Source organism: Aethalodelphis obliquidens, unplaced genomic scaffold, assembly GCF_003676395.1.
Source record: "Aethalodelphis obliquidens isolate GAN/ISIS:26980383/991018 unplaced genomic scaffold, ASM367639v1 scaffold21, whole genome shotgun sequence".
Lineage (NCBI taxonomy): Eukaryota > Metazoa > Chordata > Mammalia > Artiodactyla > Delphinidae > Aethalodelphis > Aethalodelphis obliquidens.
In genome coordinates, this window is record NW_020837965.1 from 23,812,791 (window position 1) to 23,826,762 (window position 13,972).

At 47.7% G+C, this 13,972-nt stretch overlaps 1 non-coding gene across 1 annotated transcript; it reads right to left on the bottom strand.

Annotated features, from left to right (window-relative positions):
- Nucleotides 1-4,915: 4,915 nt before the first annotated feature.
- Nucleotides 4,916-4,988, bottom strand: TRNAG-CCC (transfer RNA glycine (anticodon CCC)). Its single transcript has one exon. It is a non-coding gene; the product is annotated as a tRNA-Gly (tRNA).
- Nucleotides 4,989-13,972: the final 8,984 nt, after the last annotated feature.

Below are 13,972 nucleotides of genomic sequence, written 5' to 3' on the forward strand. Positions count from 1 at the left end.
GTGTGTGTATATATATATATATATATATATATATATATATATGTAGTAGTTGTTGTTAAATCCCTAACAATATTGGAAAACAGGGACTTTTGTGGATGGAAACTGAGAGGAACCCAAGGCCAGCCACTCTTCCATGACTCCTGCACACCCTCCACTCCCCCACTTCCCCTAAGCTGGGTACCAGCCCCAGTAGGCAGGGTTCACTGAACCCCAGGAGGGACCCTGATCGGAGGCTCTTGGTCAGGGTGCTCTGGTGTCTTCAGCTGCCTGTGAGAAGCAGGAAGCACCTATGCCCAGAAGTTTTGACTATAGTGTTTGCTGTCCCAGCAGGAAGTCCTCTCCTGCCCCGTGTTTGCAGAAAACAGGCCAGAATGCATTCCACACAGCACCTCCCAGCCCTCCCCAAAGCCAGCTGAGTCTAACAGCCCGTGACCCAGAGCCAGCCGACGACAGAGAGAAATCACTCCATGAAAAAGGGCAACCACCCCAAGAATGGGAAGAACTTCACACCTGGGAAAACAGAGCCACCGGAGAAAACAGAACTGGACTGAGGAATGAGAGTAACGTCTCCCAGGAGACATAAAGGGCTATTCCAACCTATTAAAATAAACAAACACACCAGAGATGGGCAGGTATGTATTGTTCTTTAAAAAAAAAAAAAAAAAACCCTCAGAACTTCCCTGGTGGTCCAGTGGTTAAGAATCCTCACTTCCACCGCAGGGGGCACAGGTTCAATCCCTGGTTGGGGAACTAAGATCCCACTTGCCACATGGGGCAGCCACAGGAGAAAAAAAAAACCTCTACTGAAATGAGAGGGACTTCCCTGGTGTCGCAGTGGTTAAGAATCCGCCTGCCAATGCAGGGGACATGGGTTTGAGCCCTGGTCCGGGAAAATCCCACATGCCACGGAGCAACTAAGCCCGTGTGCCACAACTACTGAGCCTGCATGCCACAACTCCTGAAGCCCACACGCCTAGAGCCCATGCTCCACAAGAGAAGCCACCGCAATGAGAAGCCTGTGCACCGCAACAAAGAGTAGCCCCCACTAACCGCAACTAGAGAAAAGCCCACACGCAGCAATGAAGACCCAACACAGCCAAAATAAACTAATTAATCAAAAAAAAAAAGAAATGAGAGCTGGGGGACAGGAACAGAACCCCAACATCCTTTTAATGAGATTTCTAGGAGAGAGAATGAAGGAGAGGTGACATTTACCCCTCCCCTGCCTTGTTTTCTTCAAAGAAGCCATCTCCCACTGGAATTATAATTTGATTATATGCACGTATGATTCTGCCAACCTTAAATAAATTGTCACATCATGTACTTATTTATTTGCTTACTGTCTGCTCCCTCCTCTCCAGTGTCTTGTTCCCTTGGGTTCACCCCTTGCATCCCTAATGCCCAGAAGAGTTCCTGGCACAGGAGATGACCTTAATAACAATTTGCTAAATGAAAGAATGAATGGGGACTTCCCTAGTGGCACAATGGTTAAGACTACATGCTCCCAATGCAGGGGACCCGGGTTCGATCCCTGGTCAGGGAACTAGATCCCACATGCATGCCACAACTAAGAGTTTGCATGCCGCAACTAAGGAGCCCATGTGCTGCAACTAAGGAGCCTGCCTGCTACAACTAAGACCTGGTGCAACCAAATTAATTAAAAAATTTTAAAAGCCTACCAAAAAAAAAAAAAGGAGGGACTTCCCTGGTGGCGCGGTGGTTAAGAATCCATCTGCCAATGCAGGGAACATGGGTTCGAGTCCTGGTCTGGGAAGATCTCACATGCCGTGGAGCAACTAAGCCCATGCACCACAACTACTGGGCCTGCGCCGTAGAGCCCGCGAGCCACAACTACTGAAGCCCGTGCACCTAGAGCCCATGCTCCACAACAAGAGAAGCCACCGCAATGAGAAGCCCACGCGCTGCAAAAAACAACAGCCCCTGCTCAACGCAACTAGAGAAAGCCCACGCGCAGCAACAAAGACCCAGCGCAGCCTAAAATAAATAAATAATTAAAAAAAAAAAAGAATGAATGAGTCACATCAAACAAGTAATAACTGAGGATTTCCCCAGAACAAAGGAAAGACACGAGTCTTCAGACTGAAAAGTGTGTTGTCAAGATGAAAACTTGGTTCAGCCAGTTTGGAAAACTGCAGCAAAATCTGCGAAGCTCCACATCCAACCACCTCATGATGCAGGACTTTCACAGCAGCGCGCATCTTGCAGAGAAATGAAAATAGACGTTCGCCAAAGACACGTGCAGGGATGTTCATAGCAGCTTTACTGGTAGGAGCCCTGTCCTGGAGACAACACCAACCTCCAACCACAGGAGAATGGACAGACGTCTCATGGCAAATCCACCTGCTTAAAGGTGTGCCACAATCAGACCGTGGCACCAAAACCTGCACCGACGTGGTGTATCGTCTGAGCTTTTAAAATTTACTGTATTTCTAATGCTTTGACATCTTGGGGCATTGCTGACCCTGAAGAGACTGCCCTCCAGGGCTGGCCAGTCCCTAGAGATGTAAATGCTTGGCCGGGGAGTGTGCCTTCCATAAGCAAACTCAGACCTATCTCCAGCCCACCACCTGACCTACCTGCTCTGTACGCAGGGCCAGTATTCCCCTGCCCAAAGCACCCCAGGGCCAGGTACCAGACAACTCGACAGACAACCTGAATAAAATTATTCAAACTAACCAATGCTAAGCCTGTTGACCCTGCCTCATCCTTCATGGAAACCACAATAAAGGCTCCTGCCCTGCTTCCCCCTCACACCCTGGGCTCCTGACCCTGGTGCTTCCCTGTATGACCCTGGTGGCACTGCCTCTGCTCTTGGGAACCATGCAGGACAAACTGTCTTGTCCAGGGCAGTGGCCTCCTGATCTCTTGGCCTCACCATACCTGAATAATAATAAAACCTACATTTTAAAACAATTGGTGCAGCGAGCAGGGTGTTTTGGCCTCAGACTAAAAGGATATGCTCTTGGCATACTAACTGGTCCCACCAGGTGGCAGTGGTAGCCTGGGAGGGTGGCGCCACCTGCTGGCAACACTTGTGCTTGGTTTCATTGCCGCTGGGGACTGGCGGACGTGGCCACAATTCCTTGAGTTCTGGTCTGAGCCATTACTTGCCGAGATTCCAGGAGGACGTTCCCAGGGTCCCCCTTTTTCTTGGTTGACCAGCTGAGTTTACAAAGGCCCCTCCGAAGGGAAGGAGGTGTGACTTCCCGCTAAATGTTGTGGCCGGGCCTGACCGGGCAGCACCGATACGTGCGCACAAACTGAGCTGCAGTGAAAGGTGCCCTGCCTTTCAGCCCGGCCCGTGGGGCAGAGTCGTGCTCTTCAGAGCCACACTGCCAGGGCGCCCACCCCAGGGACTGTGGCACCCTGCAGGTCCTGGGGGAAGGGCCATCGTCGTTGTGTTGTTTGCCTTGCTGCAGTCCCATTTTCCCTCCACCCAGAGGAATAGGAGGGAGCACACTGGTGGAGACCTGGGGGGGGGGGGGGGGGGGGGGGCAAAAGACGCGTCCCAGGTAGTGGCTGCTACCTAGAGGCTGACAACTGGGCCCCTTGTCCCTGCCCCTTTTTTGCTTATCGGCCCAAGACAGAAACTAAAAACCACAGAATCAAGCAGCTAAACGCCTCAAACAGAAAAGAAAAGAAAAAAAAAAAGAAAAGAAAAGAAAAAGAAAAAAAGCAGGGGTGGGGGAAAAGAGAAAAAAAGGAAGAATAAAGAAAACCCTAGATACAGGGGGAGAAAGCAAAAGGTGAATAAATAAATTACATATCTTATAAATATATAAATATATTTATAAAATATATAACGGGCTTCCCTGGTGGCGCACTGGTTGAGAGTCTGCCTGCCGATGCAGGGGACAAGGGTTCGTGCCCCGGTCCGGGAAGATCCCACATGCCGCGGAGCGGCTCCGCAACGGGAGAGGCCACAACAGTGAGAGACCCGCGTACAGCAAAAAAATAAATAAATAAATAAAATAAAATAAAATATATAACAAATAAATTTTACATATAGTATGTATTTTTAAATATTTTAAATATATTTATAAAATATAATAAATTTTACATATATACATAAATTAAAGGTCCATAGTTTGACCCAACTGGAGATCCAAAATTTAGACACTAACAATTTATACAATAACTTATATATATATCAATACATAACTACACATAACAAAAATAGCACAGAATTTATATAACAAAAAAATTAAAAAGCACCAGTTGGCTTCTGTGCTTCTATGACATAGGTTCTAAATTAGCTTTAGTATGTGCTGACATCACCCACTGACAAAACTTCATGGGGCTTAATCAATACTGGGGCTCAAATGATTGTCATACCTGGGGATCCCACCAAATTTGAACACTGTGGCCCCTATAATCTTAGGGAAGAAACTGAATATCAAGTAGAGAGGAAATAGATAATACTTCATTTTAATAGTAGCGTTGCCTAAATTTCCCATACTCGTAGTACTTTTGCCCTAAAATATCTCATATTGAGCAAAGACGCTCTAACGCTATGAATAATAAAATTAAAGTCTTTGGCATCTACAAATTGACTTGATAAAATGGGACCCCACAGACCCCCGGTTAAAATAGTTAATATGACCCAACGTAAGTTAAAACAGGGCCGTCAGGGAGTAAAACTTTTATATAAAACCTAATTAACAAAGGGTGAATATCCCCACTGCTTCCATTTAACGACCCAACTTTGCCTATTCTGAAACCTGGGAAAAAGAAAGGGTTCCTCCTGGTGGATTCACAACAGTAAAGCTGTGGTTCATGCATTAAGGCCCCTGACCCAATACCCAATTTTTTAAAGAATATTTATTTATTTGGCTGTGCTGGGCCGTCGTTGCGGCACGTGGGAACTTCACTGCAGCATGCATGCAGGATCTAGTTCCCTGACCAGGGATCGAACCTGGGCCCCCTGCATTGGGAGCGCAGAGTCTTAGCCACTGGACCATCAGGGAAGTCCCTCCGATATTATGAAAATCACTCCCTCCACCCAATCAAGACCAGTATTTATTTTGCTCTTACAGATTTGGCGGATATGCTCTGTTCAGTGCCTATATCAACAGCCTTTCTGCCAGTTTGCCTTCAACTCTAAAGGGACACACACACCTTTTGCAGGCTACCCACGGGGACTTCGACAGCTTTGCCATCACCTCTACATGAGAACACCCACTCCCCAGGGCCTTCCCCTACTACACCCTCCAGCTTCCCAGCAGCACCACGATGACTGCCCCTTCCCCTTGGTTACGCACACCACCACTACCCTCACATAGACTTTACCCGACGGTCACCTCATGCCCCCAGCAACTGCCCCCCAAAACACACCAAGATAATATTGTAGAAAAACAGCCAACAGCAGCAAATCATATGTATCTCTTATATTAATATTTTTAACACACTCTAGGACTCCACAGAGATATTGTCAGAGACCCTGGAAATTTCAGGTCTGTTTTCTTGGGTAATGCCATATAGATGAGAACCTTCGGTATAGACCAGCCTAGAAGGACCCCTAATACTTGCCCCTTGTGTCCTTCCTATTCTCACAGTAGAAACGTATGGCCTCCTCTCTAAAATCCTCCTCTATCATCTCCCCACAAGGGTTCCTTAAAGTTATGTCAAAGCAGCACAGGGCCAATTATATTCATCATACCTATTGATTTTCTGTAATTCGAATGCTCTGACATCTTGAAGCCTTGCTGACATTGAAGAGGCTACCCACCTCCCAGGGCTAGCCACATCCTAGAGAGAATACACGGGGAGTGTGCTTTCCACACGCAAATTAACCAAGCCCAAGCCCATGAGCCGCAATACTAAAGAATAACGAAGTAAAGATTTCAGGACTTACTGTGAGACAAGATGTCCACGTGAAAGAACAGACGCGCAGGCCCACAGGACAGAACAGGAAGTCCAGAAACAGACCCCACACAAACGTACTCAGCTGATCTTTGACAACGGAGCAAAGGCATTCCATGGAGAAAAGAGTCTCTTCAGCAAAGGTTCTAGAACCACCGGACGCCCACGTGCAAAAGAACAAACGAACCTAGACACAGACCTCACACAAAAAATTAACTCAAGATGGATCACAGACCTAACTGTGAAGTGCAAAATGATAAAACTTCTTCAAGAAAACAGGACGCTCAGGTTCGCCCAGGCCTTCGCAGATGGGTGCGCCAGCAACTGCTGGGCCGCGACACTGAGGCAGAGGAGGGGGAGGGGGGAAGGAGAGCCCAGCTTCAGGGGACGGCAACGCCCTTAACCACCCTGCGGGCCCAGCCCTGGCCGCCCCTGTGAAACGAGGGCCCTGGGGTTCCCTCTCCCCCACTGGCCCAAGGGCGCCACCTCTAGGCCAAGGCCCGCTAAACGGCCTCCTGTGACCGCGTGCTGGGCCGCGCGGAGGGGGCCCAGAAGCCGGCCTCGGGAAAGGGCATCTTGGATTACGCGGCGGGAGCGATGCCCTCTGCCCCCCAGTGCCGGGACGCCAGCTCTCAGCCATCTCGGTGGAGATGGGCCCGGCCATCACGCTCTGGTGGCTGGGCGCCTGCTGGGAGTACCACTCCCTTCGGGGACTCCCACACCACAGTCAGCAAGGTCATAATGGGGTGTCGGGTCCCTGCCACGTGCTGCCCTCAGAGGGCTCGTCTGCAGTCCTGGCGGCTGCTTTCTGTAGCGTTACACGGCTCCTGCAGCTGGAAGCGTCCCATTCTGGCCCCGGGGATGCTCATAGCTGACTGTAAAGCGTCTGGCACTCATTGGTCGGGGAGGTCCTCTGAAGAATCTGGATTCAGGCTGCCTTGGGGGGTGCCACGATGCGCCACCACCCAGGACTTTAGGGTTGGCTCCGCGGGTCGCCCAGGCCGGAGGCATGTTGTTCCCAGGAGCATAGAGGGTGCTTGCATGTGGAGTGCAGAGTATGCATTGCTCCCGTGGTTGATGAATACCCTTTGCAGGTGAGATAGGAGCATCCCAGGTGCGGGGAGAGTTTAATCCAGGCTGTTCGCTAGGCCTGGGCACACTGGGTAGGGCAGGGCATTTGAAACAGGGCAGGGCAGGGCTGTGACCTTCCCACCCACACTCATTGCTCTTGCTGCCTACTTCGCCTGTAACTGTAGTGTGAAAGCTGGGAAGAAGGCTGCTGGGATGGCTGGCTCCACTGGACTGGAGGAGAGAGGGAACTGGAGCAGCCAGGGGCCCCAGAAGAGGAGAAAGGGAGGTGAGGCCGGTTCAACACCAGCTGTGTCAGGCTTCGAAGGATGAACCCATGAGGGCATCGGGCCACACAGCGACATTTTCATCCCTCCTCGCCAGCCGGTCCTGGCTCCCCAAGACTCAACCATGGAAGGTACAGAAAGGTGTGTGACAAGAAACTCATGGCTTTTAATCCTGGCAGGAAGGACAAGGAAAACCAAGGATAAAGATTTGATCAAGTTTTACTATTCTCCCACTGGAGATGGGGGACGGGGAATCAGTCATATTTAATAAACATCTCTCTCCTCAAAAAAAAAAAAAAAAAAAAGAAAACATAGGATGGACTTCCCTGATGCTGCAGTGGTTAAGAGTCTGCCTGCCACTGCAGGGGACACGGTTCGAGCCCTGGTCCGGGAAGATCCCACATGCCGCAGAGCAACTAAGTCTGTGCGCCACAACTACTGAACCTGTGCTGTAGAGCCCGTGCTCCGCAACAAGAAGCCACCGCAATGAGAAGCCTGTGCACCACAATGAAGAATGGCCCCCGCTCTCTGCAACTAAAGAAAGCCCACGCACAGCAACAAAGACCCAACACAACCAAAAAATTCATTCATTCATTCATTCATTTTTTAATAAAAGAAAACAGGAGAAAAATCTACATGACTTTGGGTTTGGTGATGAGTTTTTAAATGCAACAGCAATAGTACAATCCATGAAAGAGAAAAAAAATTATAGTTTCCCCTTTATTAAAATTTAAAATGTTTGCTCTGTGACAGACACTGTTAAAAGAATGAACAGACAAGTCACAGAGGAGGAAAACATATTTGCAAAACACATATCTGATAAAGGACTTGTATCCAAAACATACAAACTACTACAAAAAGTCAACAATAAGAAAACAAATAACCCAATTAACAAATGGGCAAAAGATCTGAACAGATACCTCACCATAGAAGATATACAGGTAGCAAATAGCTTATGGAAAGACGCTCAACATCATGCCGAGCAAATTAAACAATAATGAGATACGACTGCACACCTATCAGAATGGCTAAACTCCAGAGCACTGACCCCACCGAATACTGTCAAGGATGTGGGGCGACAGGAACTGGGCTGCATCCATACAATGGAATATTATTCAGAGATAAAAAGAAATGAGCTAATAATTCGCGGAAAGACGTGGGTGACTCTTCAATGCATACTGGTAAGTGAAAGAAGCCAGTCTGAAAATACTGTGTGACTCCAATTATAGAATATTCTGGAAAAGGCAAAACTATTGTGAATACAAACAGAACAGTAGTTGCCAGGAGCGCTGAGGGTAGGGTTAGGGATCGATGGGGGTAGCAGGCAAAGCACAGGGGAATTTTTAAGGAGGTGAAATTATTGTGTAATAGTGACTATAAGACATCAGCAATTGTCAAAACTCGTAGAACTTTGTATCACAGAGAGTGAATCTTAATGCATGCAAAAAGCCATTTAGGAGGTACGGATCCCAGGATGCAATGCAGAATATGACAAAAGAATCTAATTGTCTTAAAAATGGGTGAAACAACCTCACTGAAGGGCCTGGAGGAATAAGGTGCTGACCTAAGTAACACTGGAAATGTGTACAGACTGCAAGACTAAAGGCAAAAGAACTGTACTCTAGTTGAGAAAGTTGTTTCCTGTGGGGACATGTGTTAACAATTTTAGAACCACTCTACAAGTATCCTGGAATTGAACAATTAAGTAAATAAGTGGCAGACGGTAAGAGCCAGGTTTCTTGCTGTTGGAGTGGGATGTTAGGATAAGCAACGGCGAGAGGCTGACATGTTCCAGGCAGTAATGGATTAGGGTTGGAGACGTCAACGTAAATTTATGTTTAGCTTAACATATACACAATGGTTACATGTTGAAATAGTAATAGATTGCCTGGCTTTGTTAGCTCTGAGCACCTAGAAACAAGGACATCCCAGTAGCTATGATCACATGTGATCTTCATTTCTAATACCCTTCTCCAGTGAAGAACCCGGGCTCCTTGGAGAAATGGCGGATGGTATGACTAGGGCTAGAAATATACAAGATGAGCCTGGAGCATCCTGTAATGGCTGAAAGTAAGGAAACGCTCAACACACACGCACACGCGCGCACACACACACACACACACAGAGTGAGGGGGGCATGACAGAGACCCAGGAGCCAACCACAAGAGTTCCCAATAGCCAAAGCTAGGACAATTTGAGCAATAAAATAAAGTAGCATTGAATCATTAGAGAAATGCGAATCAAAACGACATGAGGTACCAACTCACACCGGTCAGAATGGCCAGATCATTAAAAAGTCTGCAGGGCTTCCCTGGTGGTACAGTGGTTAAGAGTCCGCCTGCCAATGCAGGGCACACGGGTTCGTGCCCCAGTCCGGGAAGATCCCACATGCCGCGGGGCGGCTGGGCCCGTGAGCCATGGCCATGGAGCCTGCACGTCCGAAGCCTGTGCTTCGCAACGGGAGAGGCCACAACAGTGAGACGCCCGCGTACTGCAAAAAAAAAAAAAAAAAAAGCCTACAAATGACAAATGCTGGAGAGGGTGTGGAGAAAAGGAAACCCTCCTACACTGTTGGCGGGAACGTAAATTGGTGCAGCCACTATGGAGAACAGTAACGAAGTTCCCTAAAAAACTAAAAATGGAGTTGCCGTATGATCCTGCAATCCCACTCCTGGGCATGTATCTGGAGAAAACTCTAATTCGAAAAGATACACGCACCTCACTGTTTATACCAGCACTATTTACAATAGCCAGGACATGGAAGCAACGTAGCTGTCCATCGACAGAGGAATGGATAAAGATGTGGTACATATATACAATGGAATATTACTCAGCCATAAAAAAAGAATGAAATAGGACTTCCCTGGTGGAGCAGTGGTTAAGAATCTGCCTGCCAATGCAGGGGACACGGGTTCAAGCCAGGAAGATCCCACATGCCACGGAGCAACTAAGCCCGTGTGCCACAACTACTGAGCCTGCACTCTAGAGCCCACGAGCCACAACTACTGAGCCCACATGCCACAACTACTGAAGCCCACACGCCTAGAGCCCGTGCTCCGCAACGAGAAGCCACCGCAATGAGAAGCCCGCACACAGCAACAAAGAGTAGCCCCTGCTTGCCACAACTAGAGAAAGCCTGCACACAGCAGGCTTCATTCTTCATTGCACACAGCAATGAAGACCCAACGTAGCCAAAACTAAATAAATTTTTTAAAAAAGAATGAAATAATGCCATTTGCAGCAACACGGATGGGCCTAGAGATTATCATACTACGTGAAGTCAGACAGAGAAAGACAAATACCATATGATATCCCTTATATGTGGAATCTAAAATATGACACAAATGAACTTATTTATGACACAGAAACAGACTCACAGACATGGAATATAAACTTATGGTTACCAAAGGGGAAAGGTGGGGAGAAATTTGGGATTAGCAGATACAAGCTACTATATATAAAATAGATAAACAACAAGGTTCTACTGTTTAGCACAGGGAACTATAATCAATATCCTGTAATAAACCATTATGGAAAAGAATCTGGAAAGAATAAAGATATATATATATGTATATTTCGGATATATATATATACATATATATATATATAATTGAATCACTTTGCTGTGCACCAGAAACTAACACAACATTGTAAATCAACTATGGAAGGAAGGAAGGGAGGAAGGAAGGGAGGACTGGGACTTCCCTGGCGGTCCAGTGGTTAAGACTTCACCTTCCAGTGCAGGGGGTGTGGCTTCGATCCCTGATTGGGGAGCTAAGATCCCACATGCCTCGCAGCCAAAAAACCAAAACATAAAACAGAAGCAAGATTGTAACAAATTCAATAAAGACTTTAAAAATGGTCCACATCCAAAAAAAATCTTAAAAAAAGAAGAAAGAAAGAAAATGGCATTGGATTATAGCCCAAAGCATTAAACAAATATCCATGAGGCCATATTGATATAAATGACTGAGTAAATAACTAAATGGAGAAGAGACAAGCCTCCCGTGCAGAAGAATTCCGAGGGATTTAGGTTCACACCCCACCCTCAAGGACAACTCCCCACTCCTCAAGTGTGGGCTGCACCATGACTTCCTTCCTTCCGAAGACGACAGTATAGGCAATTCCCTGGCAGTCCAGTGGTTAGGACTCAGTGCTTTCACTGCTGAGGACCAGGATTCAATCCCTGGTCAGGGAACTAAGAGAGAACAAGCCGCGCTGTGCGCGGCCAAGAAAAAAAAACAAAGCAAAACAAAAAAACCCCCGAAGAGGACAGTATGGAAGGGGAGGGGGAAGAGTCACTTCATGGAGGAGAAACCCGACAAGCACATCTCAGCCAGGTGACCCAGGGCAACATCAACAGTGATGAATCTCGTCGATAGTATGTGGCCTTGATATGAAGAAAGGACACTTCACCTCTGCGGTCTTCCTCCCAAACCCGTCACTCAAGTCTAATCACGAGAAACAGTCAGAAAAATCCCAGCTGAGGAACATTATACAAAACACCTGGCGGTACTTAAAACTGCCGAGACCATCAGAAACAAGGAAAGCCTGAGAAAGTGTCACGGCCAGGAGGTGCCGGAAGAGACCTGACAACTGAATGTAATGTGCTGTCCTGGAAGGAAGTTTGGAACAGAAAAAGGACATCAGGGAAAAGCTGAGGAAATCTGAATAATGTATGGATTCCAGTTAGTAATAATGTATTGACATCAATCCGTGTTCACTAATTGTAGCGAATCTACCATACTAATGAGCATGAGTATAGGAGAACTCTCTGGACTATCTTCCCAGTAACTGTAAATCTAAAACTGTTCTAAAATTTCAGACGTTTACTTTAAAAATATACACGAAAGCATGCAGACTATGTTTCCACTTACGTGAAGTTCAAGAATAGGCAAAACTAATCAATGGTGTTAGTGGTCAGAATCGTGGTTTCCTTTGTGGGTGAAAGGGAGCCCACCAGGGGCTGGAAGTGAGTGGTCTGCATCCGGACTGGGGTGGTGGTTACACAGGTGTAGACAATTGTGAAAATTCACGGAGCTGTATTCCTAAAATGTGTGCATTTAATAGGTTACATTTTTAAAAATTGGAGTAGAGTTGCTTTACAACGTTGTGTTAGTTTCTGCTGTACAGCAAAGTGAATCAGCTATACGTATACATATAAGCCCTCTTTTTTAGATTTCCTTCCCATTTAGGTCACAGATCACTGAGTAGAGTTCCCAGTGCTATACAGCAGGTTCTCATTAGTTACCTGTTTTATACATAGTGGTGTATATATGTCAATCCCCATCCCCCAATTCGTCCCATGCCCCCAATACATGTTACAATTTAATTAAACAGAGAACACGGGGACTTCCCTGGTGGCGCAGTGGTTAAGAATCCGCCTGCCAATGCAGAGAACATGGGTTCAAGCCCTGGACCGGCAAGATCCCACATGCCGCGCAGCAACTAAGCCCGTGCGCCCCAACTACTGAGCCTGCGCTCTAGAGCCCACGAGCCACAATTACTGAGCCCGCGTGCCATAACTACTGAAGCCCGCACGCCTAGAGCCTGTGCTCTGCAGCAAGAGAAGCCACCACGATGAGAAGCCCACGGACCGCAATGAAGAGTAGCCCCCGCTCGCCGCCACTTGAAAAAGCCTGCGGACAGCAATGAAGACCCGACGCAGCCAAAAATAAATTAATTAATTTTTAAAACAATGAACACAAAAGGAAACAATAACAGCAAAAATGCCTGACATCACCATCTACAAACACGGTCAAGAAATTTCTGAATACCTGCAATGAAGAGACAAATGCCAAAAGCTCCCAAGAAGAGACAGAAAAGAAACAACCTGTAAAAGAACACGAGTCAGCCTGGCCACAGACTCCTCAGCAACGCTGTGCACAGGAAGCCCTGGAGCCGGCTGCCAGGTCCACCCCTCCTGCCTCTCTCCCACCTTGGCGCCCCCAGCCTGCCCAGTACGCCCAGACCAGGCCAGCTCTGCCCTCGTAGCTAAGTCTGAGCAGCTTCTCCAGCTGCACCCCACAATGCTCCCACCCCCTCCCTGTGTCCCCAAATCTCTTACCTCGCACGCCTTCCCCATCTCTCTCCAAATCCTGCATGCCCAGCCCAAGTGCCACCTCCTCCAGAAGCTTCCCAGACCTGTGAGCCTGAACGAGAGGCTCATCTCTCCTCCACCCTCTCCCCGCAGCACTGGTCGCTATATAATACGGAAGAACCTTTGTATTCTATTACAAGTTAATCACTAAAGGGATGTTGCCTATAAACCTCAATTATACACAATGGCCCGTCTCTGGGGACCCTGCCTCCCAGGTAATGAGTGTTAAGCTAAAATACTTTTGTTTAGCTCATAGGAAACCTCCTGACCGGGTCCATCTGTGAACGGCTGCGGGAAGGAAGAAAGTAACACATCCCCTCCAGAGGCTGGCGGAAACCAGGACTTTACCCTGTCCCCTTTCAGTGTAAAAGCAGCCTGAATTCTAGCTCAGGGAAGATGGTTCTTTGGGACGTCTAGTCCACCACCTTCTCAGTGTGCTGGCTTTCTGAAGAAAGTCGCTGTTTCTTGCCCCAGCACCTTGTCTCTCCATTTATTGGCCTGTCCTACAGCAAAGCAGTAACATCTGTCTGTGTGATCTCTGTCTTCCCAGTTCTGCCCAAGGGGCAGTACAGCCTCTGGACACAGATAGACCCAACTGGGATGGCAGCTCTGCCTCTCACCTGCCAGGTGACCT